Source organism: Ursus arctos, unplaced genomic scaffold, assembly GCF_023065955.2.
Source record: "Ursus arctos isolate Adak ecotype North America unplaced genomic scaffold, UrsArc2.0 scaffold_25, whole genome shotgun sequence".
Lineage (NCBI taxonomy): Eukaryota > Metazoa > Chordata > Mammalia > Carnivora > Ursidae > Ursus > Ursus arctos.
In genome coordinates, this window is record NW_026622930.1 from 45,442 (window position 1) to 52,218 (window position 6,777).

General features: G+C 54.6%; 1 pseudogene; it reads right to left on the reverse strand.

The window, feature by feature from the left end:
- Positions 1-291: 291 nt before the first annotated feature.
- Positions 292-4,162, reverse strand: LOC113250034 (histo-blood group ABO system transferase-like; annotated as a pseudogene).
- Between the last annotated feature and the right edge of the window lie 2,615 nt (positions 4,163-6,777).

The following is a 6,777-nucleotide window of genomic DNA, read 5'->3' on the forward strand; positions in this document are numbered from 1 at the left end:
TCCCTCAATTGTTCTTTTTAAAGATGGTTGCTCAGCATTGACACAGAAAAACATTCGACATAAAACTGGAGCCGTTCGCAGCTGCAAATGACCCAGAAATGATCGAAATGCACTGACCACAAAGAAAGGAACTTGTGCCCCAGGCAGGCCTCCTGTGCATGGGGGCAGCTAGGGGCCCTGGACATGCCCGAGTGGGCAGTGCTGGACTCCACAGTTGAGGGGACAGAAGAAGGAATCTGCTCTTATGGCTCCGCTCAGAGAGGCCACCCTGACGGAGACAGGGCGAGCCCCTCATGCGTTCTGGATGTCCTGGTGATTCTTGGGGACTGCCCGAATCTCAGCATCTTCAGGACCGGGGTGGGGGGAGGACAGCCCAGCAGCCTCAGGTCCCACGTGGCCTCCGGGGCTTGGTGGGCTTGTGGTTCAGGTGGCTCTTGTCAGGCCACATGGCCTCCATCCCATTGGCCAGGTCGACCCCCATTGCCTGGTGACAGGCCAATGTCAGTCAGTGAACCTCCACCACTGACCCCCCCCAAAAAGGCCCCCATATAGTAAAAGTTGCCCTGGTGCCTGGGGTTGTGGGCCTGGGACTGCGGCCGGCGCGCGTAGCTGAAGTTCTCATTGGCCACCCAGTAGAAACTGGGGTACAAAGTGACAAAGGGGGGGACAGGATCTCCACACCCACATGACGCGGAACTTCATGTCCACATCCGTGCACACCAGGTCGTCCACCTCACGGAGGAAGCGCTGCTCACAGAAGCGGCTGATCATCGCCATGTGCTGCATGGACACATCCTGCCAGAGCGGGGCACCGCAAACCTCAAGGACCACCACCCTCTGGCCTTCCCGGAGAGGCACACAGGCCCAGCAACTGGTGGTTGGTGAAGACGTACTAGGTGACGCTGTGTCCGCCATGAGGCACCGCAGACCTTGAGGAGCACCACCCACTGGCCCTCACGGAGGGGCACAAGAGTATGGCAGCTGGCTGATTGCTGAAGACGTACTAGGTGACGCTGTGTCTGCCATGAAGCACCGCGGACACTGAGGACCACCGCCCTCTGGCCCTCACAGAGGGGCACACAGGAACAGCAGCCAGCTGGTCAGTGAAGACCTAGTAGGTGACCCTGTGTCCCACCATGAAGTGCTTCTTTGCCGTCTGCAGGACCAGCTCCAGGAAGACCACATAGCTACGGGGACAGGGTGAGAGGAGGGTCACTGCCAGAGGCTGGCAGCAGGACCCTGAAACTGAGGGCCATAGACCTGTGTACCTTCTTCAAGGGGTCAGGCCCTGGGCTGCTTTAAGCAACAGCCACTCTCCTGGCCTCTCCTGAGTGAGTCTGCCCATGGGGCCTCCCTACCTTCTGCTCCCAGAGATGGGGGCCGTCAGCACCCCATCTTACAAAGGGGTGCCTAAGGCTTAAGAGGTTGGAAGCCCATGAAGCCACACATGGACTCCAGCATGCTGGAGCCAGGAACACTCCCCCTGTGCTGAGCTCCCGGGCAAACCCCCAGGTCCTGTCCCCACCTGCCAGGAGCGGAGCACCTTGGGGCACAGCCCTTGTTTCTATGCCCTACAGTAGAACCATCAGGGCCAGCCACCAGCCCCATTTTGTTTTGAGTGGGATGTCACCGGTCCCCACAGAGCTGTCTCCACCTCTGTAAGGTCCTCCCTTCAAGGCTACTGGGCATCCTGCTGACAAGGTCCTCAGTAAACCCCTGGTATTCCTAGGAGGGGTCACCCTCGAACTCCCCCAGGTCAGGAATCAGGTCCAGCCCATGATCAGGGAAGGGGAAAGAGGACCTCTGGAAGAAGGAGCTTGCTTAGGCCCCAGCCTTGAATCCAAGGGTGTAAGCTTCCAGGTCCAGGTCTACATCTCCCCAGACAAGAAGTTGGGAGTCTTGTCCAACCACCTCACATGACTGGTCCCCCTTTGAGGGGACTACCTGCTCCCCACCATAGGGACAGCAGCTTCCCCATCATCAGGCAAGTTTGGTGAGCCCTCTGAGACTGATTTTTTATGCAGACACTAAGGCTACGTCCTTACACCTGCCCCATCATGGGCAGGTTAGCAAATTGCTCACATCGGGAAGGCGGGCACTACATTTAAATAGCGGACAGGCACATTCAACCAGCAGACATGAGTCAGGTCATCAGGGGGCAATTTGGGGCCCAGCCAATGGGGAAACAAGCCAAACATGAAGCAGGGGGAGAGAAGAGTGCTCCTGGGAGAGGGCACAGTGAATGCAAAGTCTTGGACTCAGGCCTGAGGCACATGTGGGACAATCATACCCCTGGGTGGCCCACAGAGGGGCAGGCCGTGGTGGGAGGGGTGAGGCTGGAGAGGATGGGCAGGAGGGGAGCAGACCACAGAGAGGCCCAAATGTAATGTGTCGAAAAGATCACTCTGGTTACTGGAGGAGAATGGGCTCTGTGCAGAAGAGGACAGGGAGACCCCTAACCCTAACCCAACCATAACCCTAACAACCCGTAACACCAATCCTAACCACTAATACCAACCCCAATGAAATCATCACAAAATCAGCAAATACATTCCTACACCTGTCTTAAAATAGATGTAAGAAGCCTGATCAGAAAAATTGCAAAACCAAGAGCTCTTAAATATATTGTACATCATAAGTGTCTCTTCACAAACATCTCAAAGATTGTTCAATATAGCGAAACCAAGCAATGTTATACTCCGCAATAAATTTTTGAATAAAAACATGTGGTCATATTAATTGATGCAGAAAAGGTTCTAACCAAAATCCAAAGTCTGTTGCTGATATGAACACTCATGAAAACAGGAATAAGGGGTAATTTTTTTTTCAATAAATCTATAGCAAACACCATGCTCAAGTCTGAAGATTGACAGCTCTACTCTGAAATCAGGAACAAGGACAGGATGCTGGCTTTCACAGAAGGGTAGATACTGTGTGATTCCACCTGTATGAGGTATCTAGAGACAGAAAGTTGAACGTGGCTGCAGGGCTGAGAGGAAAGGGGAATGGGGAGTTAGTGTTTCATGCATACAGTCTCCCTCGGGGAGAAAGAAAAAGTTCTAGAGAATGATGTACCACCGTGTGAACTCAGCTAAGGCCAGAGAACTGTGAACCTGAAATGTTTTAAGTGGTAAATGTTACTATGTTTAGTCACAGTGAAAAAATGAAGGACTGATGCATGTCACCACATGGACGGACACTGAAAACAGCCCAAGCAACATAAGCCATCCAGAAAGGCCACCCAGATAGGAGCCATCTGTGCTCCTTAAATCCATCAGGGTTGTGCAAATACGGGAAAGTCTTGGGAGCAGTTGCAGAAGAAGAAAACTGGATCCGAATGGAGCAGGACATTTCAGACAGCGAGGCAGGTGGCGACAGTTCAAGTGGACCTGTGGTCTGGATTATAATATGGAAACTGCGATGATTTCCTCGTTCAGGGCTACGTGGTGGTTCCGCGGGAGCCTGTCCCTGTTCGGGGTAAAACGCACTGAAGTATCCCGTGTGAAGTGGCAAATGTGGTAAAGAAACGACAGCTGGGGAGTCCGAGTGTGGAGATAAAGCGTATTTGTGCTGCTGTGACAGGTTCACTGCACCTTGAAATCACCGCAGAGTCAAGTACTCTTACAAACAACCAGGTCAGCACCAGGTCACAGGAGCAGAGCCCACATCAAGCTTTCTGATGGAGGCCAAGTCCTCCCAGACCCGGTTCGCCCACTGCGGAGAGGCCACTCACCAGTGCAGGAGGCCACAGGTTAGCAAGAGACTCATGGGAGGATGACATCGGGGGCCCCTGTGTCTCGGATGCAAGAGAAGCAGCGGGATCTGGAATTTGAATTTTCGACAACGCTCCACCAAAAACTGGTTAGAACTGTGAAAATGCGTGAAGGGAAGGCTCAGTCAAGTGGACTAGGGTCGCCAGAAGGGTCGCTGGGCGGGGGAGCCAACCGCTCAGTGTCAATTACATGAACAACTGTCAATTACAGACCCCACATTGAAGCCCCACAGCAGAGACTCATGAGTCACAGGCCCCAAAGGGGAAGACGCGGGTTTTACCTCCTCCAAGAAGTCACCACGCCTGCAGCACAGTGGGTGAGAACCTAACATCACCCCGAACCTCGCTTTTCTCCAGAACAACCCGCCCAACTTCCTCCTCCTCCTCCATGAAGTACTGAACAGGGAACAGCCCTGCTCTCGGACAGCCCTGTCCTCGGACACCCGTTAGACACCAACGACAGACGTCGAGTGAGATGGACAGCCCTGCTCTCCGACACCCGTGAGACACCAACAACAGACGTCGAGGAAGACGGTCAGCCCTGTCCTCGGACACCCGTGAGACACCGACGACAGACGGACACCCAGAGACACCGACGACAGACATCGAGGGAGACGGACAGCCCTGTCCTCGGACACCTGGGAGACACCGACGACAGACGTCGAGGGAGGCAGACAGCCCTGTCCTCGGACACCCGTGAGACACCGACGACAGAGTTCGAGTGAGATGGACAGCCCTGCTCTCCAACACTCGGGAGACACCAACAACAGACGTCGAGGGAGACGGTCAGCCCTGTCCTCGGACACCCGTGAGACACCGACAACAGGCGTCGAGGGAGACGGACAGCCCTGTCCTCAGACACCCGTGAGACACCGACGACAGACGGACACCCAGAGACACCGACGACAGACATCGAGGGAGACGGACAGCCCTGTCCTCGGACACCCGGGAGACACCGACGACAGACGTCGAGGGAGGCAGACAGCCCTGTCCTCGGACACCCGTGAGACACCGACGACAGACGTCAAGGGAGACGGTCAGCCCTGTCCCCCGGACACCCGGGAGACACCGACGACAGACGGACACCCGGGAGACACCGACGACAGACGGACACCCGGGAGACACCGATGACAGACGTCGAGGGAGACGGACGGCCCTGTCCTCGGACACCCGTGAGACACCGACACAGACGTCGAGGGAGACACACGGAGACCGGAAGACACTCTGTGCTCGGGAAGAACCGACGCCGTGAGAACACCTGCTCTCCCCACAGCCGTCTGTCTGCAGAGCGCGCGCCGTCGCTACCGAACCTCCAGACACCGAACCGACAGCCCAGACCAGGTGTGGACGCGGGGAGGACCCTGCGGGGCCGAGGCCGGGGGAGCAGGAGCGCCAGGTGGGCGGCCGGAGGCTCCCTGACTGCAGACCGCCTGCGGATACGTGTGCGCATAAACACGGACCCGCGGACCAGCCCAGCGGATCCGGGCCCAGAGAGGGGAGACCCCACAGCCCCACGCGCAGCCCCGCCAGGGACCCCACGGCACCGCACACAAACCACGGAAACCCCACCGTCTACACAGCGCGCCCCTCCTCCGCGGGGTCCTGTGAACACGAAGCCCTCGGCAGTCCCCGCTCAGGAGGCTTCTCCTCACCTTCTCCTCCGGAGGCGGATGCTGAGGAGACCCGGGTTCTGTGGGTGTGGACGCGGAAACACGTCCTCTACTGCGGGTCCTGTCGCTGTGGACTCAGCCCCATGTCCTCCACAGCGGGTCCTGAGGAGGCCGGTCTCCTGACCGTGGATGAGGCCCCACGTCCTCCCGAAGTAGGGGGGGGCGGGGGGGGGGCGTCAGCACAGAGGGTCCTGAGGACTTGGAACGCCCGTCAGCGCCCCGGAAAGCGCATGCCCCGCATGGGAGTCGCGGAGCGGGACTCGGGCGCCCCCTGCGGGCGGTGGGGGCGGTGCAGGGGGCGGTGCGCTCAGTTCAGTGGAGGCACCTGTCCGTTCTGGGGTCCAGCTGAATCCATTACATTTTGAAAATTCAAACTGAAATGGAGTCCAATTACCCCCGACATCTCCAGAAATAGATACAATTAATTAGAAACCATACGGAATTAAGTGAAATGCAGGCACAAGCTTTACGATTTACACCAAAATTCATTCAACATTGTAGATGAATTTAAAATGTAAAACTGTCAAGAAGAAAACATAAAAGAATATCTACATGACCTTGGGTTTGGTGATGAGTTTTAACACAACACCAAACGCCAATCCACAAAAGAGAAAAACTGATAACATGAGCTTCCTGAAATTAGAACTTCTGCTCTGTGAAAGACCTTGCTCAGAAACTAAAAGACAAGCCACAAACTGGGAGGAAATATTTGCAAAACATATATCTGGTAAAAGATCTGTATTCAAAATATACAAAAAACTATCAGAACTGAACAATAAGGAAACAAACATCCTAACTGATAATGGGTAAGGGTCTGAAAATGCCTGGACAAAGAAGATATGCAGACACAGAATAAGCATACAAAAATATGCTCGACGTCATCATTAGGAAAGAACAAGTGTAAACGACAGTGAGACAGCACTGCACACCTATTCCAAATGCTGAACTCCAGAAACAAGAATACCAACTGCTGGAAGGCGAGGAATGGCAGCAACTGTCCCTTCAGAAGACAGTTTGGCCATTTTCTCCAAACCTAAATAAGTCTCACATTAAGGTCCAACAATTGTACTTCTGGTATTTAGACCACTTCTTTGAAAAGCTATTTCCAAACAAAAACATGCAGTTATGCACGGCAGCTCTATTCATGGTGGTTACAAACTTAATGAAGCCAGGATGTCCTTCCGGTAATGAATCCATAAGCAAACTGAGTGCATCCATGTGAAGGAAGCAGAATATGCCAGGCAAAATGTGCCTCTTTGGCACAAGGGTTATTTGGGTGGATTAATTTTAAGAAACAGCAGACATGGGAGAATCTCTGACAACTGGGTAGAAGTT